This window comes from Vicugna pacos, chromosome 14, assembly GCF_048564905.1.
Source record: "Vicugna pacos chromosome 14, VicPac4, whole genome shotgun sequence".
In the NCBI taxonomy this organism is placed as follows: Eukaryota; Metazoa; Chordata; class Mammalia; order Artiodactyla; family Camelidae; genus Vicugna; species Vicugna pacos.
In genome coordinates, this window is record NC_133000.1 from 29,831,600 (window position 1) to 29,858,665 (window position 27,066).

General features: G+C 39.5%; 1 long non-coding RNA gene across 2 annotated transcripts; it reads left to right on the plus strand.

The window, feature by feature from the left end:
• Positions 1-551: 551 nt before the first annotated feature.
• On the plus strand, positions 552-27,066 carry LOC140685510 (uncharacterized). Of its 2 annotated transcripts, XR_012058759.1 has the most exons (6): positions 596-632; positions 9,133-9,212; positions 9,302-9,379; positions 15,291-15,360; positions 18,222-18,367; positions 26,806-27,066. It is a non-coding gene; the product is annotated as an uncharacterized lncRNA (long non-coding RNA). The 2 variants fall into 2 exon arrangements; XR_012058758.1 differs by lacking the exon at positions 9,133-9,212 and having other exon boundaries at positions 552-632.

Below are 27,066 nucleotides of genomic sequence, written 5' to 3' on the forward strand. Positions count from 1 at the left end.
GAAACACAGGAATATCTAGGAGCATGCAGTGATCCGCAGCAACTCCAACTCCTGCTTAGAGGGCCGAGAGCGCCAGGTGATCCTACAGGAAAAAACCAGCTACCCAACATTTTCTTGCTGGGATGAGTCGTCTGCGTCCCCCATGCTCAGTGCACCTGCTGCAGCGGCTGGTCCGGGCCTGGGGTCCTCCCCTCCTGGAGCCAGCAACCTGGCCAGGCCAAGTCCTCAAAAAGCAACCCAGAGCCCAGCGCTCCAGCCCTGCCGCTGTGGATCGCCATGGCCCAGCCTTCCCAACCGCCACCGTCCTCCTGGTCCTACTCGTCCAGGATCAGGGGGTCAGCGGCAACCTCCCCAAGGGCTTGGCCGGGCTCCCCTGGAGATCTGGCCTCACAGTGACTAGGTACAGGTGCACTCCTGGCACTGGGGCTTGATCTCCAGGTCCAGTTCCACTCGAGCGAAGAGAGTGGGCGAGTGGGCCCTGGGCTCCGGCTTCTATGCTCCCCTCCAGCGCAGGGGCGGGCTGCCGTTGGGGAGGGAATTGGCCTCTGACGCCGGCGGTACTGCCACCACCTGGGGGAGAAGGAAGACGAGAGAAGGAGAATTGACTATCCTGGACTAGATCCCAGTCCTCAGTGAGTCCTTGCCCTGCTGACACTGTCTCCCCTCCCACATCCCCGACCACACCGCTCAGGCCCCCCAGAAGCTGGGGACCTGGGAGGTGCATCCCGCCAACCTGGGGCAGCAGAGGCCGCCCCCAGGCCAGGCCCAGTGGGACATGGGAGAAAATCCACAGGCTTACCTGGGCAGCCCCCTACCTCCGCCACCGCCTCTGCCTCTTCAGCCACCCCCAGCCCCTGACCTCACTGTGCCCGCCTCCCTGGAGCCAACTGACCTAGAGGTGTGCCTTCGGTGAACTTGGGGCAGCTGAGGCCGCCCCTAGGCCAGGCCTTCAAGGAGATGGGAGCAAAATGACCACCTCACTGGGGCAGCCCCCTCACACCCAGTGCCGCCAGACGTCACTGCCCCCATTCCCTGACCGCACCACGCCCCCTCCCAGGAGCAGGCTGACTTAAAGGCTTGCATCTGGCGAAAAGTAGGGGAGCAGAGGCCCACCCCAGGCCAGGCTGACGGGGACGCGGGAGAAAATCTTCCGGCTTGCCAGGGCACCCCCCCTCCCCATGCCGCCGCCGCCCCTCCTCCCACCCTTACCACACGGAGTCCACCTCCTGGCAGACGACTGACCTGGAGAGGTGAGTTCAGCAAAATTGGGACAGCAGAGGCCGCCCCCAGTCCAGGTCTAGGGGGACATGGAAGAAAATCCTCTGGCTCATACTTTTAAAATTGTTTCTCTTTCTGTTTTTTGGTGTAATATAAATTTAAAAATACGGTACTAAAAGAAAAACAAAAAGCTCCAAACTGAGCTTGAAATTATAAATATCTTGGAGCCTATATAGAAACCTATGTTTGATTATAAAGCAAATCCTAAATCCATATTAATATAAATTGTCAGGGTCCAGCTTGCTATGCCAATGCGTAAGTAAAATTTTTAGCATGCAGAAATAAGACATTTAGACTTAAGCAGAAGATGAGTTAAGAAAACCTTCAAGTGTGTGCCAAAAAAAAAAAAAAAGGAAATTGTACATTTTAAACTATGTGACAGGTTGAAAATTCTAAAATGTCCATTTTTGTTGTTGATAGTATTAAGATTTAACGATATGCAAGGCCTACATTATAGTAGGAATACAGCTGTCTGCACATAAATGAATTGGCCCAGTCACACACTGTGCTTGTTCTCAAAGAAACACTGTTTTGTCCTGAAGCAATTCATGGTGCATTCAGAACCACAAAGCTACTATTGAAGCTATTTCAGGAAAATAAATAAATAAATAAAAAATAAAAATGGGCTTATGTGCTCCAGAGCAGTTTTGTCTCCTTTTGAATCATCTGGCCTCGTGCCTCTTCTCCCAGGAATAATGTTTTTCTTCTGTGAAGGGTTTTATCAGCTTGGATTGCTGACCTTTGAAATAATCTATCAAGGCATGAATCCTATTGTATGTAAAAAGTCACTACAAGAAAATAAAAATCTAAAACACATTTGAGTTTTATCTTACTGCTGCTTTTATTATATAAACGTTGTACTGAAAACTACATGTTATTTGGTTGGGAGCTAAGCTTTTAAATCAAGTAGCTGATCCAGAGAGGAGTAAAATTTATTCTTGCAGAGAAAAAGAATACTAATAAAGGTAATGATGATAATTATTTGTAATATAGACAGCTTGTTAAAAATGGATATCTGAGGCATCTCCCCAGGCCTACTAAATCAGATCCTGCATTTTAACCAGACTCACTGTGATTCTTAGCCAAATAAATGTTAGAAAAGCACTTATTCAGTGTCCCTAGTTGTCACCCAGGAATAGGGAAGGAAGAGCCAGACTGAGAGTCACTGCCAGCCAGCACCCACAATGATTTGCACAGTAAATACACATGATGGAAGATTTAAATAACTAATGTCAACTGAAATAAATGTGCAGCCTAAAAGTTAAGAGTTATGCTTTATTTGGCAGAAGGACTCGAGCCAGGATGACAGCCTCTCAGATCACTCTGAGGGACTGCTCCGAAGAGGTAGGGGAGGAGCTAGGATATATAAGAGCTTTACAGCAAAGGCCAGTTAGTTGGAACAATAAAAGATTACTTGTTATCTAAAGAAAACCAGGCATCTCAAAGAACTTAGTGCTTTTCTATGTATGGGAGGAAGCAAATATTTGGGCTCACTGAATCCATTCCTTTGACAAGCACCAAGCTATCTAGGGCCAGTATCCTGTCCTTTCTTATCCTGAGTCCGCTCAGAGTGTACCATTGTGAGTGGCTGCAGAGGCTGGGCTGCAGGCCTGTCCCCACTGCGGGGTGGTGGCAGCCACTGATGACTTATTTTCAGCATTCTTTGTTTACTGATACAGTTGCAGTATTTTCATTCACATTGCAGTATTTTCATTCACACTATCATTTATAAAAACCAATGATATATAATTAGAAAAAAGTCACAAGGTGAGATTCCAAAAGGTTGTCCAGCTACAAAATACATTCTCTTATGCTATGCAATTTTCAAAAATTATTTTAAAAGATGTAAAGAGTTTTATATCTCAAAAGGTAGATGAAAGGGTGGGGATAAGGAAATATGTCTTCTTGTAATTCTAAGAATAAAGGCATAATTAGAAAGCAGATCATTCAAAGAAAAGCCAACTCTTAATTCTCATTCCAGGGCTTTAATAAAATGCCTCAAATTTTAGATCGTATTTTGCCTTCTCCTTGAATTTTTGATTGACAAATAATAAAGACATATCACTGAGCAAACAACTAATATGATCACTAATCATATCAGAGCAAGGGGTTTATAAGCATGTGGACACAATGAAATAGGGCCAGAAATTCACGGAAACGAACTGTTTTGCACTTTGAACTATTTTCTTCCACTATCCTTTCCCCCTTTAAGACTGAAACTTAATTACCTAGATTGAAGCTAATGAAAAACAAAAACAATAACAAAAGTTTTTACCGTATAAGCCTCATAGGAAAATCAATTAAGTCCCTAGAATGCAAATAAGTTAGGGGGCTTGTTCCTTGACTAACAATCTGCTTAATTTTGTGCATTAGGTAGTCACATTTTTGCTGTGCCCCTTGAGAAAATTTTTTTGAAATTTTTTCATTGAGCATTTTAGAAAGATCAGGTAAGACTTAAATGTATTCATTCCTAAGCAGTTACAAGAAACATTTTTAAAGGATGGTAAAAATGTATTTGAAATGACCATTGTGTAAAAAATATATTGCAAATTAGGCCTGAAACATATAAATATCTATAGAATGAGGCTAATGCTGAGGGGGAAAAAAAATCCTAGTTAATATTAACATGATTATAAGGATAAGAGTAATTGTAGACTAGGAAAAAAAACATTTTAAGGCTGTCAAAGGCAATAATGTTTTTAATATTTTAGTAATCTTTAATTATTTTTATAGCAATTGAAATCAAATTCTGTGTAGGTAGTTCACTTAAATAGAAAAAAAAAGAAAATACATAAATGATTATTTCTCACATATGCTAAAAATTCCAAAATGAAAATAAATATTTATGGGAAAGACAATACATTTTGAAATATAAAATATAGTCAGTTCATCACAAACTAACAAGAAGGGAAAAGACAGAGTAGGAAAAAACTAAAATATAGACTACTCTACAATGTTTGAAATCCAACTATACAGTGCAAATTACTTTGAAATGTGTGACATTCACATATATATTTTGTATATATGGTTTTAATGATTGATAGTATAATCTTATTTTATACTATTTATCTAAAATAATGGTACTTTCTTCCAAATATTACACTTTCAGAGTTTAAGTATAAACAAAATGACAAAATTATATAGTACTAAAATGTTCTAAATCACAGAAAATAAATGCTCCTAGTACAAAGAGAGGAAAATGAGTTAAAGAAATGACTTTGAGACAGGATGGAAGGGGGCAAGGCACAGCCATTCAAGGAAAGCTACAGCAATTAACATCAAAATGGTGGAAGATTCAACTCCCAGTAGGCCTTGAGGCTCAGGATGATGAGAGATTTAACTTCTAGCAGATCTTGAGCTTCATTATATGCCCATTGTAATAACATGGTGAATAATACACCTATAGGCACCATGGCCATCCCACGGCTAGCCACAAAAGGTCAAAGAGTGGGAAATGGCCAACTTCCTGGGAATTCCAGCCCCTTCCCCAGGCTACTTAGACTGGTCCTTCCACTTATTAGCATATGAAGCCACCAAGCCCTTGAAAACTAGCAACACAGCACCTTATGGCTGCCCCATCTCTCCCTCTTTGGAGATGGCCCACATTCTGTCTATGGAGTGTGTACTTTTAATCTGAACACCTAAGCCCCACACCTCATGGCCTTTCTCTTGCCTTTCAATGTATCTCTCTGAATAAATCTACCTTCACTCAACTGTGGCTCACACTTGAGTTCTTTCCTGCATGAAGCCAAGGACCCACATTTGGCAGGGCATGTCCCAGGGGCTCAACCCAGACCTGGGACACAGCCCTCTTCATGCTCCACATCTCTTTTCCTGCAACAGCTTGAATAAAAAGTTTTTTAAAAGACTGAAAATGGAATATGATAAGTCTATGCTTTTGTTGAGTTGTATCATTTCTCTGTTTTCCCAAATCCATTGTCTCTGTCTGTGTTAAGTGTGAGACAGTGTTTGAAGAGTCCGTCAATAAACATATCCTACAGGAATGCACTGTGATTACACTGCAAAGCGGCTTCCCTCCTATATTTGGTCTCTGTTTTAGAAAAGCCTTTCATGGCTCATACTTTTCACTATAACTAAGGCTAAAGCATATTATTTTTAAGTAATGTATTACTTAAATGATTTTCTAAAATTTTATTACCTTAAATAAATTTCTTACATGTAATAACTGTATTCTGAGTATATACAATGATGTCTTTATCCTCAAAAAGTGCATGCTAGACTACTTAAAATTGAAAAGCTAGGTTGTCTGTAATTAACCTCAAAATACTTTATACATCCTTCTGAGTGTATGCATGCACACACACACACAGAGCAATTACAGTAAACTTAACAATTGTTGAATTTTAGAGGTTTATGGATATTGCTTGCATTATCTTATCAACTTTTCCATATTTTTGAAATTTATACTAAAAAGTTGTGAAAAGGAAAATAGGGCAAAAAGATGTTAATTCACAATAAAAAGTCTTAAGTCTAAAATGTACTTGTCTGCTCAGATACCACAAAGGGATGATATATCTTATTTTCCATAGAATACAAGAAAAAATAAAACTGGCATTGAACATAAAGAGAAATTCAATAAAATCAAAAAGCATAACATTGAATAAATGTTTCAGCTATAAAACAACAACAACAACAACAACAACAAAAGATTTACATTCTTAGCCTTGCATTTTTCCTCTAAAATAAAATACAGAATAAAAACTGCATCAAAATAACATATCCAGATGACTCAGCACGAACTCCAGCATGTTCATTTCTAATCAGCCTTCCTCGCGGTAAGCATGCCGCCTTTGTCCTGGCGTCCAGCTGCAGGGCCACGGTTACAAGCTCCTCCTGGCGGGTAGTTTAGTCTTTAGTAACCCACTCCATCAGTCTGCATAGCAAGAGAAGGTGATGGGGACAGTGATGCAGCTATTAAATGCGATGAAGAGCTCACGCTCCATGCAGATCAGCCTTATTTAAGGTTGTGATCCATTATGTAGAATTACATGCGGGCATCAAAGCATTTGATCACAGTGGTCAGCGCGGTAGCTGGTGGGTCGTAACATAGGTATATTTGTGGGGAATTTTGCGACTCGCGCTGCTCAGAGTCCTGCACGGAGAGCACATCCTGGTGGAGTGAGGAGGAAGGAGGCTGGGGCTCAGGGGTCCGGTCTGTGACTCAGCTCTGCCTGCTCGTTAGCCCATTTGGGAAATTGGCTTAATGTTGATAGGCCTTTATTTCCTCATCTCCTAATGAAAGTCTTCCTCTCTAACGTTTCCTGAATTTTGCCTAGAAAAAATAATTCTCATCATGTAAGTACTAAGTCCACTTTAATCTACGGAGAATGGACTGAAGTTATCTTACCAAGCAATTATTTCAACAGAAAGTCTGATTTAACAATCTAGATGTGGTGGAGGGGGCTTCTATGTCTGTATTTACTCACTCACCTAAGTTTCTCTAACTCAAGAACAGCTCACGTGGTATTTCAGGTTGGCATTAGCGTTCATTATTGAGTCCGAGAAATGTTAATTAAAAGTTTGATTGTTTGTATGTTGATATGCTTTTATTCAGTATGACCTCAGATCTTTCACTGCACTCTCAAAAGTGTCTTTGAACTAACAAATGGTAAAAATCACTGCCTTAATTATTCTGATTCTTTGACATGTATACCCGATTATACACCTTTTTCTTTTTGACACATTTAATGGTAAAAATTGTAGTACTAAATAGGACTTGAGAAGGGAGAATAATTTTCATGTGTGACGATACCATTTTTTCACTGAAATAAGTGCTGCTTTCCCAGCCTGCATATATGCTCATATTGTGAGTAAAGCATATAAGGAAGATAGATTCAATTTTTAAAAAGGTAGCAATGTATTTAGTAATTAAAATTCAATGAAAAATAGAATTAGGGAAATTCAGAGACTTTATTTTTTGGTGTGAGTTTCTTTTTAATTCCATTTAACTCTTTCTTGTGTGTTTCATTGGTGTTTCTCTCTTGTCCTGCTCTTTAACCTGCCAGGAAGGCTTGTGAGGCCTCCACAGGGTGGGCATGCTCACCCTTTCTGGCATGTTCTTATTCTTAGACACACTTACCAATGCCCTGTAGCAATACTGGTTCAGAAAAACTGTTTTGACACAAATGCTTTTATATTTTGGTATATTTTATATTTCAAAGGTAGAGTTTAGAGAAGTTAAATATGAATTTGATAAAACTTTGCCATGATGTATCTTTAGGCTGTATAAAATTATGTGTGAAAGTACTGTATACTCAGAATATGAAATCAGGGCATTTAATAGTATTTTACTAACATACATTAAAATCTTCCTAGTCATTCAACATGTGGAGATGAAATAGTACTAATAGTACTGGTATTTATCTATACTTCAAGAGTAGCTAAACTAGTAAGTTCATGTATTTATAAACTTGGCCTCAGTACTTGGTGAAATTTTGAGTCTTGTCATTAGGTGGCGCTGCTGGTTACTTTTTCAGCAAATAGTAAAATTGACAGCTAAAGGAGAAGCAGTTTTACAGTGATAAAAACCTTTTGTGGAGCTATAAGCAATAGGAAAGTCTTGAATGTATTAATCTTGTGATTAAATATCTAAGGAAAAAAATCTAATGCAGTTTTTTCTTAAACCTGACTTAAGAAACTGCCAAGTCAATGTTTCATTCATATTGCAAATTAAAAACTTTGAATTTTGAAAAACTATGTTAGAATGAAGTATGTATTCTAGACTTAACTGGGTGATCAGTTTGTAACAAAATTAGGTTATTTGTTTTGAAGTTTTATGTTTTTGTCTTCTATAAAACTTTGTTTTTTATTCTCTTAATTTGGTTACTTTTTGTGTTGTTTTATCATATTTGATCATCTTTCTGAATTAAAAACTCAATTGGCTGTGTTCTTTTCTGACAAATTAAAAAATATATTATTATCTTCTATCTCGAGATCTGGTTAATAGTGAATAGCATTAACATTTCTGTTTTAAAATAATATATCCATGATGTTTACACAGAAGGCTGAAGTCTGTACTAATAAGTAACTAATGTGTATTATCTTGGCTTATAATCGTGTTGCCTCATCTCAGTAGTTACCTTGAACTGCCTGTCATTTTTCAATAACTGAATTAGTTTTGTTATGAAGTAATTGTAACAGTTGGTAGAATGTTCTGTTTGTTTTTGTTCTTTGGTTTAGTTTTCGTATGTCTGAGTGTCTTTGCTTGTCCGCCATTTTGGGTTCTTTTGACATGTTTAGCTTAGCTGACCCAGAAAAGAGGCTGGTCTGTTTGGTTATAGACCATGGGCATTTACTAAAGGCTGCAGAACAGCCTTGTTATAAAGATGCCAACAGCCTTGTCTATGCGGTGGGTCGGATATCTTAGGTAGGAGATTGCATACCGTTGTTAGCCATCTATGGCAGCCAGACGGATTTTAATATAATACAGAGTAAACTTTTAGTATGACATGTGAAACACTTTCTTCATTAAAATACCTCTGTTGATTAAGAGAAGATTTCCTTTTAGAGATGAGTAGTGTGATGATACTTAACAGAGATTTCCTACATCAGACCCTAACCTCACTGTCCCGAGTTTAATTATCACTGGTCTCATGCTGTGTTTAACTTACAGCACTTTATCCATAAGCAAATTGTTTATCTATTACTTTAGGTTCCTCTTAAGGTTGAGATTAATATAGAAATGTCTCTATTCAGTATATTTTAAAACATAAGTATATAAGGTCAAAAAAAGGGTTTTCAATCCCCTTATGTGACTTCTGCCATTAACTAAAGGCAGATCTTCTAAGTATTCCATAGAGGTTTGTATGTTTTTCTCTGGCCCTGTGTCTGCAGTTCCAGAGGGTTGTGCCGTGCCTTGTGTACATCACGTAAGAATTGTGTGTGCGCATGGATGAGCATCAAAGAGAGTGTAGGTAAGCAGACTGTAATTAGCCAGAGCACGAGTAGATGGGTGAATTTTTTTTTTCTTTTACTAAGAGTTGCTTTAATGTTCCTATTACAGAATCTTCCCAGTGATTTTGGAACTGACTTTTGAGATCACCTCTAAAAGCATATGTGAAAATTGTATCAGGTTGAGAAGGTAGGTTGGTGCTGTTCTTATCTGAGTGAAATTGGTGAAATTCATATTATCACTTTTGTTTATTCATACAATTAAGTTAGTTTTCTGATCACTTTTTTATCTTAGATTTTTTCAAGCTCATAATGTAAAGTACTTGTCTTCCAGGTTTCTGCTTCTTGTTGACTTCTGTGTCATAGACCTTTACATGCAGTGTTAAAGCTTTAAATTCTCATTATGCACACACGGGAGGGTTTTGTTCTATTCTGTAATCTAGAGGTCAGAAACGCTTTGTGTAAGTTTCTTTATCTCATCAGGGGCGAAAACCAGATTTTTGGTGTTTAAACCAAATAGCCCTGTTTAACGGAAACGAAGTATTTACTGAACTATGATAATTATGGCTGCTCATTAGGCACACAGCTGTGCACTTTATATATAAAGTATCATATTTAATCCCTGTAACAACAGGACACTTTGTACAGCATTCTCATCTCAGAAAAAGTTTGAAGTCCAGAGGGTGAGAAGCAGCGCAGACTCGAGGAGCTGGAGCATGGGCACGGGGGGTGTGTGTGAGTCCCACCCGCGCCCTGGCTGTGCCCCCCCGCGCTGTCCTAGCTTCTCTCCGCGGGCGCATCCCCGGGTCTGTGCCCCTCAGATCACTAGGCGCACAGCTGTCTGCTCTGATCTCACTGTGATTGCTGGCTGGTTTATGCTCCCCTCTCTTCTAGGCTGTAATCCTTTCAGGGGAAGCATTTTGCTATCATTTTGATTCTTCCTCTTTTTTTTTTTTTTTTTGGTTTGAAAATTATTAATTGCAGTTAGTTTTCTAGGTTTACTGAGCTAGAATTCTCAAATAACTCTCAAATCAGTAATTATTGAGTTAAATAAAATGTTAGAGTTTGTACATCCAAATTTATTTGTTTCCTTCAAAATAATCATATAGGGAAGTGGCATACTTTGTTTTAAAAATGCTGCTGTTCAGAACTAGTTGGAGCATGTTATATATCCTCAGGATTTATGTTCCATTTTGGAATATAATTTATGGTAATAAGACAATTATAAAGTTTCAAAACACATCAGTATAATCTTTTAAGGGGATAATACTGAGTTTTGTGAGATCTAGATTCTTTTGAAAAGTTATTTATAATAACATCTTAAATATCAGAATACTTTCTCAACAGTGCTGAACTATGGGATTAAAGCAATTTCTTCATCCTCCTCTTCTTTTTTAATAGACACTTATTTTTTAAGAGCATTTTTAGACTCACAGCAAAATTGAAAGGATATTACAGAGATTTTTCCATGTACCCCGCCCCCCCCACAGGTGTGTGGCCTCCCTCATTGCCAGCGTGCCCCACTAGATGGTACATTTGTTACAGCTGATGAACCTGTGCTGACACGTTGTCCCTGGAAGTTCCTAGTTCACATCATGTTTCCCTGTTGCTTTTGCACATTCTGTGGTTCTGGACACTTGTGTAATGATACATATCCATCATTGCGATATCATACGTGATATCTTCAGGCCCTAAAATCCTCTGTGCTCTGCCTGTCCATCCCTCACCAGCCCCCGGCAGCCACTGACCTTGCTACTGTCTCTGTAGTTCTGCCTTTCCCAGAATGTCATGTGGCCTCTTCAGATTGATTGCTCTTAGTAATACTCATGTCAGGTTCCTCCTTGATTTGCCTCACTTGATAGCTCACTTCTTTTTATTCCATGTATGTACCAGTGTTTTAACTATTTACCTACCCAAAGGCATCTTGATTGCTTTCGGCTTTTGGTGTTTATGAATAAAATTGCTGTGAATGTGTATGTACGTTTTTGTGTGGAAATAAGTTCTCAGCTCCTTTGGGTAAATACCAGGGAACATGATTGCTGGATCATATGAAGAGTATGTTTTAGTTTTGTAAGAAACCATGAAACTGTCTCTGAAAGTGACTATGCCATTCTGCGTTCCCATCAGCAGCAATGGGAGTTCCTGTTGCTCCATGTCCTCAGCAGCATTTGGTGTTGTCAGTGTTAGGATTTTAGCTGTCACAGTTGGTGTGTAGCAGTGCTACATTATTCTAATTTGCAATTTCTTAATAGCATGTGACGTGGAGCATCTTTACATATGCTTAACTGCCTTCTGTGTGTCTTCTTTGGTAAGTTGTCTGTTCAGATCTTTTGCCCATTTTTTAACTGGGTTGTTTGCTTTCTTATTTTTGATTTTTTATAGTTCTTTGTGTATTTTGCTTAACAGCCCTTTCTGTCTGTATTTCATTTGTACATGTTTTCTCCCATTCTGTGGCTTGTCTTCTCATTCTCTTGACAGTGTCTTTCACAGAGCAGAAGTTCTTAAATTTAATGAAATCTGGCTTATTAACTCTCTTTCATGGATTGTGCTTTTGGTGTTGTATCTCAGAAGTCATTGCCAAACTCAAGGTCATGTGGATTTTCTCTTCTAGGAGTTTTGCAGTTTTGAGTTTTACACTTAGTTCTGTAATAAATGGTGAATTAATTTTTGTGATGAGTATAAGGTTTTTGTTTGTTTGTTTGTCTGAGGGTGTCCAGCTCTTCCAGCACATTCTGTTCCTTTCTCCATGGAATGGCCTTTGCTCCTTTGTTAAAGATTAGTTTACTCTATTTGTCTGGGTCTGTTTCTGGGCTCTCTGTTCTATTCCATTGATCCATTTGCTATTCCTTCATTAACATGTTGATTACTGTCTTGATTACTGTAGCTTTTAGTAAGCCTGGAAGTCAGGTAGTGTCATTCTTTTAACTTTGTCCCTTCAACATTGTATTGGCTATTTCCATCTTCTTTTGAACAAAACAGATACTTGAATAAAATGAAAGTCCACAAAACTAAGTATTAGAATTGTATTACTATCTCATGCTTAGAAGATGCTCAGTAAATACTGTGTTTGAAATTCTTGTTTACTGGTTTGAAGAAGAGATGGAAGTAGGGAGTGGGTTTGCTGCCATGTTGCTCTGCGCTTATTGTTCAATGCTGCTTCCTTATATTTATTGAAAGTTCAGAGTCTTATTTTCACAAAAAAAGTGCAAGATAAAAGCAGCACATATATGAATATAACAAATGATATTTTTAGTGAACTAAATCTCATTACCTGGACCTTTTGTTCCTTTCTTACTTATGTTGACATTTTTATCATCAGGGCTCTCATGTTGGATGATTGATATTCAAACTTTAAGAAGATTGTGCCTTGAAACTTGAAAAATGTTTGGCATAGCAAACGTGAATTGTAAAAGCATTTGTTTTTGAAGTATAAGATTAATAAATAAAATAGTTTTTATTTCTGCCAGGTTTTGTAATGGATTAAAATTAAAGGAAGAGGGCTAATGTTTAATCTTGTAATCTTATAGAAGGCAGTTTGTGAAACACTGTTAATGCAATGGAAAGGAGTTATTTAGTGCTGTGTGACACACAGTTACGTTTACTTTGAGGCCAGAGGTCTTTCTGTTCACCAGTCTTTCCCCAGCACCAGGTGATTGCCTTGAGCAGCAAAAATTGAGGAATGAAAAGAAGTTTCTGATAAAAAAAAAAATTCTGCTGTATAGCACAGGGAACTATGTTCAATCTCTTGTAATGACCTTCAATGAAAAAGAATATCAGGGGAAGGGCATAGCTCAAGTGGTAGAACACATGCTTAGCATGCATAGGTTCCTGGGTTCAATCACCAGTACCACCTCTAAAAATAGATAAATAGATAAATAAATAAACAAACTTAATTACCTCTCTCCACAAAATAAAACTTAAACAAAAAAGAATATGGAAACGAATATATGTATGTATGTGCATGACTGGGACACTGTGCTGGACACCAGAAATTGACACATTGTAATGACTGTACTTCAACTGAAAAGAAAAAAGAACTCCTTGATAGAGTGGATAGACAGTGATCTTGTAGATACCACTTTATCTCTTCATGCAAATGTAAGGTTCCCACTGTGCTTGCATTCTTTATGACAGCCGGTGGCTAAAGGAATAAAGAACTCAGGTATGTTTCTGCCCTTGGGGCAGCATGGGGCAAATGGCTCTCCCTCAAAGCAGCAGATGAGACCTGTTATTTCTGTGACTTCATCTTTGAAAGGAGTGGGTTTGGTAAGTTTCCTAAAATTTAGAATTCCTCAAAGTCAAAAAATTATTAAAAGGCTTAAGTTTTATGAAATTACATTAATTCCTAATGTTCCAATAGGTTTTTCTAAGAAAAAGAATTACTTCTTAAGATTCTTTGTGTATGGTTTACTCTGGATATTGGAGCCTCACTGCTTTTAGGTTTTATATCTAAGACCACCTGGTAGATAAAAATATATTAAAATGACATTTTTTTGCTTTAAAAGAATATTGAACAAAAAATATAGAAATGTATGAAAACTAATGCAATAAACATTTTTATATCCTAGCTCACAATTAGTTTCACCTTTTAAAAAGTAATGTCTTTTTGATACTTAATTAACTCTGGGAATACTGTGCAAGACATGTTTACATGTATTTTAAAATGTTTGGCATAGCAAATGCTATAGGACTGAATTAAGCATAAGCAGAGTCACAGTTAACTCATCAGCTATTTCTCTAACCTTCTGCTGTTGAATCTCTGTTGTGCCATGTGGGTAGTAAAACAAAGAAACATGGGCAAGTAGGAAGTTAAACTTGGGAGTAAGTGCTGGGTGTCATCTGAAATGTCAGAGCTCTGTTCTGAGGTCGAGGGGAGTGGGTTCATGATATGGAATTCCCGCCTGGAGTTCAGCAGGCTGAGGAAGAAGTCTACGGAGTCATGTCTCACATTAGCCTGCTTTTCTCCTTTCCTGGAGTTGAAGTCTGTGCCTTTCATCTGTTGAATTTCATTACATCTTTGCAGACAGCACTGCTGTTACTGGAACACCAGTTTTTTTACAGACTTTGTGTTTATCTTGAAAGTTAGATTGCATAGTAAATGCAAGTCTTGGTCACACTTAGGAGCTTCATGTAGGAAACACTGACTTCATGTGGGTGTGGTCTCTCTCTGGAGCCGCGCTGTCCTCCTCAGCCTCAGGGGCCACTGCTTGGGTCCCGTCCTCCTCCCCAGGCTCCCATCTCAAGTAGCTGTCACCTCTCTGGTTGTAGCGGCTGCTAATTCCTGACTGCTTTACTGGGTAAAAGTGCTCTTTGTCTGACTGACATGTGTTACTTTAAAGCTGACCACTATTTAATAAAATTTGAGGTAATTCAAGTAACTAAGTGGTTTTCCTCTATGTGTTTTCTTGGCAAATAAATATCACTTACTTAAAACCTTGAGAATTACTTTTCCTCACCCTGAGTCTTTCAGATAACTTTGCTTTCATAGTTTTCTTAACACTAATTTCTTCTTTTCATATATCTAAAAATTCTAGGTGGTCTAGATTGCTCTGATTGTACTAATCAAAAGGCAATTTATATAATCATTAGTACAAAGGAGGCAGAATTCTTTATTGATACTCTTTCCTTAGGGGGAAAAGCCAATTCTCAATTATGCTTATTAAGTAGCACAGCTAACAGGAATTCATGTACCTGAAACATAAAGACAGCTTCAAAACAATGCAGCCTAATTCATCAAAATTTCCTTAGCTCTCATTAAGTATATGAATTAATTTTTAAAATTCCTACCATAAATTTAAAATCATCAATAATCAGGTGCTCGAGAAAAAGAGACTATAGTTAAACATGTGATGAGGTAATCCAAAACTATGATAAATAATTGAGAGTTGGCCCTTCTACTGTATATTAGTCTATGAGATGATATTTAACTGTTTCTCCTTGCTGATAGTGAAGGAAGCTGTGTTAACATTTTGCAGGAATTAAAAAATTCACAAGGAGCTTGAAATGTTAATGAAAAACAAGAAGTAAAAAATATCAAAAAATTTTAAGGTAGACTTTAAAGAAAACATTATCTCTTACTTTGTAACTGTCTGTGTTTAAAGGACAGAAGGTTAACTGACACTCAGGAAACCTTGGAAGAAACGCAGAAGACCAACAGTGCTACTTCAGCAGGTACAGTTTCCAGGTTTTCTCTTGTCATCATTTTACTTAGTCCTATACCTACTAAAATGCAACATTTTAACTTTCAGAATAAGCGAGAAATACTACATCCGTTAAATCAAAATCTTAAAGCTCAACAAGAGGGGAAAGAGAAGCAGGGCCCCTTTAACCGGGCTGATCGCTGCCCATGAAGATGCTCCGGGGTAGGAGAGGGAAAGGCCGGCTCCGGAGATCGCAGGAAGGGGTAGACCGGAGGCCGGCTGGTGATGCCCGCGGTGGGGCTGACCCTGGACGTGTCCTTCTCGGCCTTGGGAAGTGCTTGCAGAGGGGCGGGTCAGAGCTGTGGGGTGCGGAGGAGGGGGCGTACCTGGGGGCCGGAGGTGTTTCTGCTACGAGTGAGAAAGGAGAGCGTGACCCCTGGATGGCGGGCTGTTACAACAGTTGCGGGGCAAGCGGGCGCTGCTCCCCAATCTCCGTCACGACCCCGGATCCCTCCCCGCCACGTTAGCACCCCCATGACCAGGAGGTCCGGTTGGGGGAACCCGCAGTGCACTCGGCGGGGTCTGGGAAGGCGCTGGGCCGGGTGTGGAGGGTCTCACCGCGCCCTCTGCGCACGCACTGAGGGCCCTGGAGGCCGGGCTGGGTCCCCCGGGGGTAACCGCGCTGCCGCGAGTGCACGTGAGGGCACCGGCCAGTCTTGGGAGGCCCGGGGTGGCTCCCGAGGGCAGGCTGTGCCAGTGGCTGAGCCTGAGCTGCACGCGGGCTGGCGGGGAGCGGCCAGGCCGGGCGCACGTGTGCAGGCCAGCTCAGCGTCGGGTACGGTCGAAGACGATGCTCTGGAGATGAGTTCTTTCAGCCTTTGTACATCTATGAAAGTGTTGACTTTTCCTTCCTTTTGGAAAGAAATTTTTTTCTGGGTATAGAATTCCTAGTTGATGTTTTATTCCTTTAGTGCTTCAGTGGTGTCACTCCAGTGTTTCTAGTTTGCACTTCTCAGGGTTTTCTGACAGCCTCATTCTTTATTTCTCTGTTTATGATATGTCTTATTTTCTCTGGTTGCATTTTAGAGTTTTCCCCCAAAGCCTTGGTTTTAGCAAATTTCATTATGCTGTTCCTCAGTGTCATTTTCCTTATGTTTCTTTTGCTTGACTTTCATTGAGCTTCCTGGATTTGTGAGGATATAGTTTTCATCAAATTTGGAATTTATTTTTTGCCATCATTATTTTTTCCAGCTTTTTCTGTCTTCCTTGCTAGAAGTTCAGTGTGTATCTTGTTAATGTTTCCTTGCCCCTAGTTTTTATCATTGGTCTTGTCTATAGCTTGTTGAACATGTAGAATTTAGTTATAATGACAGTTGTAAGTGTCTCTGTCTCCTAGTTGCATCATCTCTGTCATTTTGGGGTTGGTTTTGGTTGGTTAGTTTTTCCTCTCTTTATTATACGTTGACTTTTTCTGCTCCTGTGCTTGTGTGGCCATTTTTGTTAGAAGGCTGAACAGTGAATTTTACCTTGATGGGTGCTTATACTTCTGTATTCCTGTAAACGTTCCTGACCCTGTTCTGGGACACAGTTCAGTTACTTGTAAATGGCTGACCCTTTAGGTCTGATGTTGCACTTAGTCAGGGGAGCCAGTGCCATGTTTAGCCTGTGGCTTACCTTTCCCCATTGCTGGTCAGAAACCTTTCTGAGTGACCTGCCTGCAGCCTTGTGAATTGTTAAGGCTTCCTTTTCTGGCTGGTGGGAATGGGGGCTATTTCTGACCCTGAACTCAGAGTATTATTCCTTCTAATTTTTTTGGGTGATCTCTTCCCTAGACTGCAGTGATTGTCTCACACACTTGCTGATCAGCATTCAGCTTAAGGCTCCAAGGGCCCCTTCTCAGTTACCCCAAGTTCTCTCCCCAGGTAGCTCTGTGCCCTTCAGTGCTCAATCCTGCCAGCACCAGCCACTCTGCCTCCCCACACTGAGACTACCCCCTGACCCCATTTAGATCGCTTTGGCCCCTTTATCAAACAGCATGTGACCATAAGTTATGGGTCTGTTTCTGGGCTCTCTCTCTTTTTAACTATCCTTTTAAAAAATGGATTCCCTATTGGCAATCATGTTGGCTGAACAAAACTGAATAGTAGCTGCTAATTTGCAGATCCTAAATTTCATGGACTAATACATAAAAATTTGCATCAACATGTATATTTGAGATTATAACCTGTCCCTTCCTGGTAGGCACCTATATGCTTCATGTACTATTATCAGTGTTCTAAAGACTCAAACATCAGTAGATAATTTTCTATTTTTTGCTTTGCCAAATTTTATTAAAAAAGGCTTACCCCAAAATATTATTGTCAAAAGGGAGTATCAGGGACCTACTTATGATATATAAGATGAAATACATTTTCTTAGAAATACTTTTCTCCACTTTTATTCATATGTGCATTTATCTCAGGATTTGTTTTTTTGTTCTCTTCAATTAGACTTATAGAAACAAAATATTAATTTACATTTTATCTATTTTTGTGCTACTCCAAGTTATTCTTAAGTATCTTAGGTTTAAATTTTTTTCTCAAATAAAAAGTTATAGAAACATAATTTGTTTTTTTTCATTTTTATATTCCCTAAAGTTTAATTCGTAAGTATTTTACCAGGCAACTTCAAATGTATTTTTTTATTAGTAGTAGTAGTAGCTTCTGTCCATTCTATCATTTACTGTTCATTCCCTGAAAATCTTTTTTAACCATTGTCATCATGTGCTGTTTGTGATATGACCTTTTCTCCTGAAAAGCGCTCAGTTGGGTAGAAGACGTTAAAAATCTGCTTGATAATGTGGTGGTGTTGTTATGTTCTACTACTGAAAATTTTTTGTCTTTTTTTTTCTAGAACATAGAGTGGGAGAGGTTATTAAATTAGATCCTGGTGGATCTCCAAGAAAAGTCTAGGGCAGAAGCCCTGTGTTCTTAAGATACTTGGAGTAGCTGAACTACAGCTGCCAACAGCGCCGTTGGAGAACACAATGCTTAGGAGTGGTGAGTGGAGACTAGAAGTAATACTAAAAATCAAAGATGTGTCTATTTTGAATGAATTATTTGCAATAGATTATCTTTTTATTATGATGATTTTCTAGTTAGATGGAGAATGATTGCATTTTGGGGGGAGTTGTCTTGAATGGTTGTTTGGAGTTTTGATCTGGTTTAAGCTAGATGGGCTCTAAAAATAAAGGAGAAGGAAATGTCTATGGTGGAGGGGGCGCCAGAAATACAGGGCAGTCTGAATAATGTTTCTGGTGGAGAAAGGTGGGGGAGCAGTGCGCTGAGATGAGTGGTGTGTTCCCTGTGGACTCAGCAATCATGTTTACTAGAAGACGACAGGTTTCTGAAGTGAGGACCGCAGGCGTTACCCCAAGACTGGAGAGGATGAGCTCCTGCGAGGCAAGAGGAAAACACTGCCGGTCCATGTGTGTGGTGGGTGTCAGTGTTACCCCTGCACAAACACAGAATGTTTTTGTTATAAGATGGGCGTTTTAAGGTTTAACAGCTTTTCCAAAGAGGAAGTTTTTATTTCTTGGAAGTTGTTTGAAGGCCTGAATGTGTGTACTTCATATTTCTGTGTGTTCACGCTTTCTCCCGCCCTCTCTTCCTTTTTACTTGCCTCTCCTTAATGCTTAGCGTAAAACTCACCCAAAACTGACAGAGAAATAACCTGGGAGGTGTAGCTGTTCACATTGTGTAAAAAGGTATTAACCAGATGCTGGCAGTTAGCTACTGAAATGAACCTACACGCTTGTTACTAAAGTAGCAGAAGTAAGTTGTTCTTTATTTATTAAGAGTGGACCTCCCAGCCTGTAACCGTTATAGCATTTTCTTTAATATTAAAGGGAAAGATGCTTTGAATAAAGTATATATATTTGTTTGATAAAAGGGCAGATACACAAAGTGTGTGTATTTGTAATGAATTTGTTCACACTCTTGAGTCTGAAAGTTGTGCAGTTTATGCCAAATACTAATCTAAATCAAAAATACTGGGAACAGCGTTTTTCCATCTCAGTCTGAGCCTGTTCTCAAAATGCCCCAGGCTTTATTCAGAAAAAAAAAAATAAGCCTCCAGGCCGAAACATTTTCAAAAATGATGATAAAAATTTCAGATTATTTTGTGATCAGAAGTCCTAAATACATTCATCAGAACCATTACTTTTAAAACATCAGATTCTGATTCCACTTATTTAAAATTTTTATTGCTTAAACATATGTAATTTGGTCTGTGATGAGACTCAGGCGGTGTGAGAGTAGGGCTCTCCTTCTCCATACAAGTAGTCCATCTGTGTAGAATTGGGACTGAAAAGTCTTTTTTATGGTTTGTCTCACTTTTTAAAAATCCAGTTTACCAGCTATTTTGTGAACACTTATTGGCTGTGCGTACTATTATGTGTGAGGTGATAAAGCCACAAAGAGTAAAAGATCATTCTTGCTCTCGGAGGATGGACACAAGTGAAAACCAGTGAAGCATAATTTTGCATGAAAAGGTCAAGAATCAAAGTGTGCACAAAGTTAAGAGGTAGTGAAGAGATGTGTAAGTAATTGACCTTATCTTTGATAGTTGAAGGCTTCCCAGAGTTGTCATCTGCCCCCCTTAAATTTTTTCTTCTAACTGCATGTACTTAGAATATGCTCTGTGCTGGGATTTTAAGACAAAGAGGTCATGGTTGTTACCAGCACAGAAATTGCGTGTGGTCTCTGGTCTGTGTTGGTGGTGTCACCTGTGCTGTGGGGCCACAGCTGAGGAGGCTTTGTGTTGTCAGTGCTGTACAGTGCCATTGTGATGAAAGACCTTTCGGGATCAGGGAAAGTCACAGAGAGAGAGGGGGATTTTGAGCTGGGCCAAAGGGGAAAAGAGCTAGTTGGGTAGATAAGGGAGAGAACGAATCTCTAGGCAGTTTGTAAGGATGCAGAGGTTTAGTTAATATGTATCTGCATCTCATAGAAAGAAAGTTCTGGTTCCATCACTTTCCAGCAACCATGGACAGATTCCTCTACCTTTGACATCCCATTTCTCCGTGTGTAGAATGGAAACACTGGCATCAAGAATAGTTTTGTGGATTAAATGAGAGACACAATGGACTTGCGGTGTCTTTAGTCTTCCGGTCCTTAGTCAGTGTCTCTTTCATCTTTTTGATTGTGGAAGCTCTTTTGTAATAATTCCTTAGGAAGAGCTCATGTGAAGAGGTCCACCAGAGATTTTGCATGTTCCTAGCATTCTGTCTGAAGACTTTATTCTTGGAGTAGGCTGGGCTAAATTAAATCCTTGACTTACATTTCCTCTCCCTGAATGTCTTTAATGTATAACTCTGTTTTATTGTAGCATAAAGCATAGCAGTCAGAAAGTCTGGTGACAGTCTTTTCTTTTCCTATAAGTGACTTGGTCCTTTTGCTTAGATACTCAAAGAGTATCTTTCTCCTTAAAATCTAATTTTCTTAGAATATGTTTTGTTATTGGGTTTATTTTTCTAGTACATGATTTGTTTGTTTGTTTTCCTAGACTTCTGTTTTAAAGTAGTTTTGGGTTCACAGAAAAATTGAGCAGAAAGTACAGAGAGTTCCCATATACAACCTTCTCCCTAACCAACAATTCCCCCAAGAGTGATGCATGTGTTACAATCAACAAATCAACACTGACACATTATTATTACCCCAAATCTGTAGTTTACCTCAGGGCTTCACTCTTGCTGTTGTATTTTTTGTGGATTTTGACAAATGTATATTGGCCTGTATCCACCATGACAGTAACATCCACAGGAGTTTCCTGCCCTGAAAAACCCATGTGCTCTACTTACCATCCCTCCTGCCCCCCAAACTCCTAACAGCCATTGATTGCTGTGCTGTCTCCATGGTTCTGCCTTTTCCAGAAAGTCATGTGGTTGGAATCACACAGTGTGTAGCCTTATCACACTGACTTCTTTCACTTAGTAACATGCATTTTAGGTTCCTCCGTGTCTCTTCATGGCTTGATAGCTCACTTCTTTTTATCACTGGATAATATTCCACTGTGTGGGCACCCCAATTTGTCAATATAGGTTATTTAATAGTTAATTCACTTAACTGAAGGGCAGCTTAGTTGCTTCCAACTTTTGGTGATTATGAATAAAACTGTTGTAACATCTATTTGCAGGTGTTTGTGTGGACATAAGGTTTCAACTTATCAAAGTATATGTCAAGGAGCATGATTGCTGATCACATGGCAAGAATATGTTTAGTTTTGTAGGAAACTACCAAACTGTCTCTGAAAGTGACTGTGCCATTCTGCATTCCCATCAGCAGCGATGGGAGTTCCTGTTGCTCCACGTCCTCAGCAGCATTTGGTGTTGTCAGTGTTGGGGTTTTAGCCATCATATTTGGTGTGTAGTGATGATACATTTTTCTAATTTGCAATTTCCTAATAGTATGTGACATGGAGCATCTTTACATATACTTAACTGCCTTCTGTGTCTTCTTTGGTGAGGTGTCTGTTCAGATATTCTGCCCATTTTTTAATTGGTAAGGGATTTTCACTATGTATTAAATTCTAGGTAGATGTGGGAAGGGTTAGTTGGTTTGTTTTTGCTTTATTTCTTTGTTTTCTTTTTAACTTTAAAGGTATCTTTACATTTTTCTTCTGGTATCCAAATTATGTCAGTTTTATGTCTTATTTTTGTTTGTTTGAAAATGATAGGGATAGGTGTTTCTCTTTAATCTCATCTAATAGTTTCTCTTGGTTTTTCAGCAGTTTTACCAGGATATGCATAGAGAGTTTCCTTTGTTTTTAACCTGCTTTGGGTTTTTTCAGCTTCTTAAACCTGGAGGTTGATATCTTTTTTCAGTTTGGGGGAAATTGTGTCATTTAAGTCCTCCTGTATTGCATCTGCTTGTTCTCTCTTTTTGGACTCTAGTGACACATACATTAGACCCTTCGAATTTGCCACATGTATCTTTTGTGCTCTATTCTACTTTTTTACCTTTTTCCATTTTACTTCTGTTGACCCTCTAGCATTTCCCTAGTCGTCTCCTGCTTTCTCTTACATGTGTTACATGAATCCAGTGAGTTCCTAATATCAGATACTGGTTTTCAATTCTAGAATACCCATTTCATGTTCTTTTATAAAGAATATGGATTTGTCCATTTGCCACCCATCTTGCTTTGTTTCCTTGAACATGTTAATCAAAGTTATTTTAAAATTTCTCCTTGATAAATCTCATAGCTGGATTATTTAGATCTGTTTCTGGGTTATCTAGGTCTGTTCTGTTTCTGTTGTCTCTTTTCTTGGTTTTCAGTCATTTTTTTCCTGTTTGTTTTTTATATACCATGCTTTATAGCAGATTAATGATTTTTTGTGTATAATTGTAAGATTGTAAATATTCTAGCCTTTGTGAGCATATTATTCCTTTAAAATTTTTCTACAGCCCTTTAAAAATGTAAATGCTTTTCATAGCTTGCAGGCTGTATAAAACCAGGGCATACATTAGAATTTTTGTTTGATTGAATGCCAGATATTGTGGTTGAAAAATTTAATAGCCTCTGGATAATGTTATCTCTCTTCAAAGAAGATTAAGTTTTCTTCTTAAAACTAAATAATACCAGCAGATTACCTTGGTACTGTTGAAGTTAGTCATGGCCTGTTTGTGGTCCTGATTGCCAGCTTGACTCCAGGCTGTAGCCCTCATTCCTGTGCCTTGATCTTTCAACTCAGAGTTGTTGATGTTTATTTACTGTGCTCCTGGGTCTCTCCCAGACACCACCAGCTGCTCAGCTCTTTGCCTGGCTGCTCATCTTCCTGGCCGCCATTTATGCTGGTTTTCTTGGCCTGTTGCTTGTGTGATTTAGGAGCTAGATGAAAATTGAGGGGATTTTTTTGAGGTACTTAGTGGAACTTTTACACAGATTTGAGTTTCTTTTTGGTGATTCCTTCCTTGGAGTCTGGGTCACTTTGGTGGCCTCAGACTTTCAACCCAGTAAGGCTTGCCCCTGCTTGCAATCTGTCCCCCTGTACTGGTGTTTAGGGAATGCCTTCAGGATGCGGGGTGAGGGGAGGTGGAATTTATCTCAATATCTGCCTTCTCCCCTTTGGCCTCACTGTGTCACATACCCCAGGGTTCCCCAACAGCTTTTAAATGTATTTTTTGCCCATCATTTATTCTTACTTTCAGTAGGTGGTTAATCCAATATGAATTACATTTTCATGGCCAGTAACAAAGCACCCACATTTTTTTAAACTAATTTTCTTCCCCTTGACTATAATAGTATATTTTTACTGTAAAACATTTAGAAAATATGAAAAACTATGCTGTAGAAAATTGAAGTTATCTATAACCTTGCTACCAAGGGATTATGTTCTTATTAATCACATAAATCTTGTTTTCATTTTAAAATCTAGTTCTATTGTTATGAAAGTTATAAAATCTAGTTCTATTATTATAAAAAGGCCAAGACACTCTGCAAGTCTGTTACCAAAAACAACATTTCCTAGACCTCACTCATCATCTTATTTTCTGCTTCCCAGAGTCAACCACTTTCAACTCCTTTACTGTTTTCTTATATCAGCGATTATAAATCACAAACTTTTATTATTTTTAGGTTTTTAGTCTGAGGCCTTGTCTGTGGACTTCATACTTTGGAGGATAAGGTGTAGTAGCTGCCTTTCCCCATCAGTTCTCCTCCTCCCCTGGCCTCCCCAGATATGACTGTATGTCCCGCCCCCTCCACGCATACTTACAATCATGGTGAAACCAGGATGCAGTGCTGGAATTATTTTGACCATGTATATTCTAATCAAAGCTAATTGTACCATGGCTACTTTTCTTTCTGGCACAATATTTTGTTTTCCCTTTGTGAATAATTTTTATTTTTGCCTTGTTTTCCACGTGCTTATTTCTAGTCTCTTGCCAAACTTTCCCCTAGGTATGTTTATCTCTTCTTAGATCATCCAGATACACTAGGTATTATGTGGGTTTGGTCTTCTTGGAACCATTTCTTTGGACTCCCTCTGACCTGCTCCAAACTAGACGAGGTTTTCCTTTGACCTGCTGGAAAGCTGTCATCCTGGCCTCTGTCTTTACCTGTTCTCATGTCAGTTAGATCTCTTACTGCCTGGAGTCCATGGCCTTCTTTTTCTTGATGTATTCCCCCATTTTACTGGCATCTCTGGGACATGGTGCATGGTGTGTGTGTGTGTGTGTGTCTATGCATGTTGGGTAGAAATCATTGCTGTCCCATGGTGTCTAGTTCTTCCTCCCTCCTTCTTAGTGCTGGGCTCCCCATGCCTGCCCTGGGTCTGGGTTGTCACATGGCCAATTGGGCAGAGACCACATTTCCCAGCTTCCTTTTGCAGCTGGACGTGGCCATGAGAGTAGGTTGTATCCAGAGTATAATAGCCATTCATGTGGCTTTTAATTCTTTTCCCAGCTTTACTGAGTTGTGATTGGCAAATAAAAAGTTGTATATATTTAAGGTGTTAACATGGAGTTTTAGGTTTGTTTTTTTTTTAATTTTATGTATATATTTTATTGACATATGTGTCAATTTCTGGTATACAGCACAATACTTCAGTCATACAGGAACATACATATACTCATTTTCATGTTCTTTTTCACCATAAGTTACTACAAACAACATAGTGTTTTGTAATGATCACCACAAACAAGCCAATTAACATGCTCATCACCACACACAGTTACCCTTTTGTGTGTGAGATGCAAACACTTAAGATTTACTCTCAGCAAATCTCAAGCATGCCATTCATTGTTAGTGACTGTAATTAGCCACACTGTGTGTTAAGTCTTGAACGCTTTGGACCCTTTACTGACATCGCCTCGTTTCTCTGAGTTCCACTTTTTAAGATCTCACTTACACATGGTAGCATGTTTGTCTGTGTCTGGCCTGTTTCCCTTAGCGTAATAGCCTCCAAGAATTGCCTTCTTTCTTAAGGCTGAATACTCTTCCATTGTGTATATATACCACATTTTCTACATCCATTCTTCAGATGACAGGTTGTTTCTGAATCTTGGCTACTGTGAATAAATGCTTCAGTGAGCATAGGTGTGCAGAGATGTCTTCTGTATCCTGTTTTCTTTTCTGGGATAAATACTGAGAAATGGGATTACTGGATCCTGTGGTAGTTCTATTTTTAATTTTGGGGAAACCTCCATACTGTTTACCACAGTGGCTGCACCAGTTTACATTCCCACCATCAGTGTATAAGGGCTCCCTTTCCTCCACATTGCTATGAACCTTAAATGTTCTTAATGTTCAGCCTTTATCACTAATAAGAAAGTTTTTGTTGGGCTTCTGATTATTTCTCTTCTCGCTGCATTTGTCAGGCCCTCCCGGGCGATCTTCAATAATCTCAGTGCTGTCTGGCCTGCTTGCTCCTGGTTTTAACAGATGTGGGTTTAGAGCAGGACAGGGAGGCTAACAGAGACATGGCTGTGACATTTGCCCCCATCAGCCTGTTGAGGGGGGTGGTGAAGCAGAGATGCTGCAGGGTATGGGGCACACTGGGAAGAAGGAGTGGCTAGAACAGCCCACAGGTGCCCGCACACAGCTTCCCCTGAGGGTGTCAGCTGCGCCGGGTTGGCAGTTCCTGCTGCCCCAGTGTCACAATGGGGCTGCGGCCACACAGGGCCCCCCTGACTTCAGTGGTGGTGAACTGAAGCTGAGACCAGCAGGCAGGGCTCTTTGCCAGTGCGTGCATCATAGGGAGAAAAATCAAAGTGATGCTGGCTGGGATTGTGCCATGAGTACAGTGAGCTGAGGACACGCAAGAGAATGTTTCTGATGATGAGCTTTAGATAGACTTTAATGGGGGTGATGGGGAGAGAAAATCTGGGAGGGTCAGTGCATGGCAGGAAGTGCTCTTTAGAGTTGGGGTGTAGAGGGGACAAGGGCGAAAATTGGGTGTTAGAAACGAGAAGGTGGAAAAAGGAACACTGAGCATTGTGAGGAGCTGTGCCTAATGACAGGTCCCTGGGGGGCGTTGGAGGGACTGGGTGGGCTGAGTGTGAGGTTGGGAGGGGAGCAGGGAGGGCTGTGCATGTGGACTAGAGCCAGGGTCCTGAGGGCTCACAGAAAGGGACAGGTTGCCTAGGGCGTCTTCCCAATGACTGCCTGGAGTTCTGAGGTGGTTGTGTCCTCTCCTGGTGGAAGTTTCTAAGTGATTTATCAGAAACACCAAAAACAGTCCATTCCTGATCTTAAAAATACCATTCTTTATATATATATATATAAATTTCACCTAAAGGAAAAGATTTAGCCACCTGAGAAATCTAATTAAAGTTTGGCTATCACATACCTTAGCTGTTTATTAATTTCTAATACACAACAGAACTTACCCAGTAATTACCTGTTGTAAGAATCAACTTTATGCTAAATGCTGTTACAGATAAAATTCAAGTCACTTGGAGAACATTGCATGATTTTTCATTTTTTTTTGTTGTTTCAGGGATTTCTCCTGAAAGGGAGAAGTGCAAACTCTTAATTACAGGAGAAGAAAAAATAAAATGTATTTCACCTGAAACGGACCCCTCAGCTACTATTGATTGATCTGCTGAGACTAACGGTCCAAACTTTAGTGAGGCGTCTCCACAGATGGCATTGAAACCAGAAGGAAATGGGAATGATAGGTTTTGATGGTCAAAGTGAGCTTTATTTGATTTAATAATACTTTAATATCTTCTTTATAAAGAAATCATCAGAATATGTG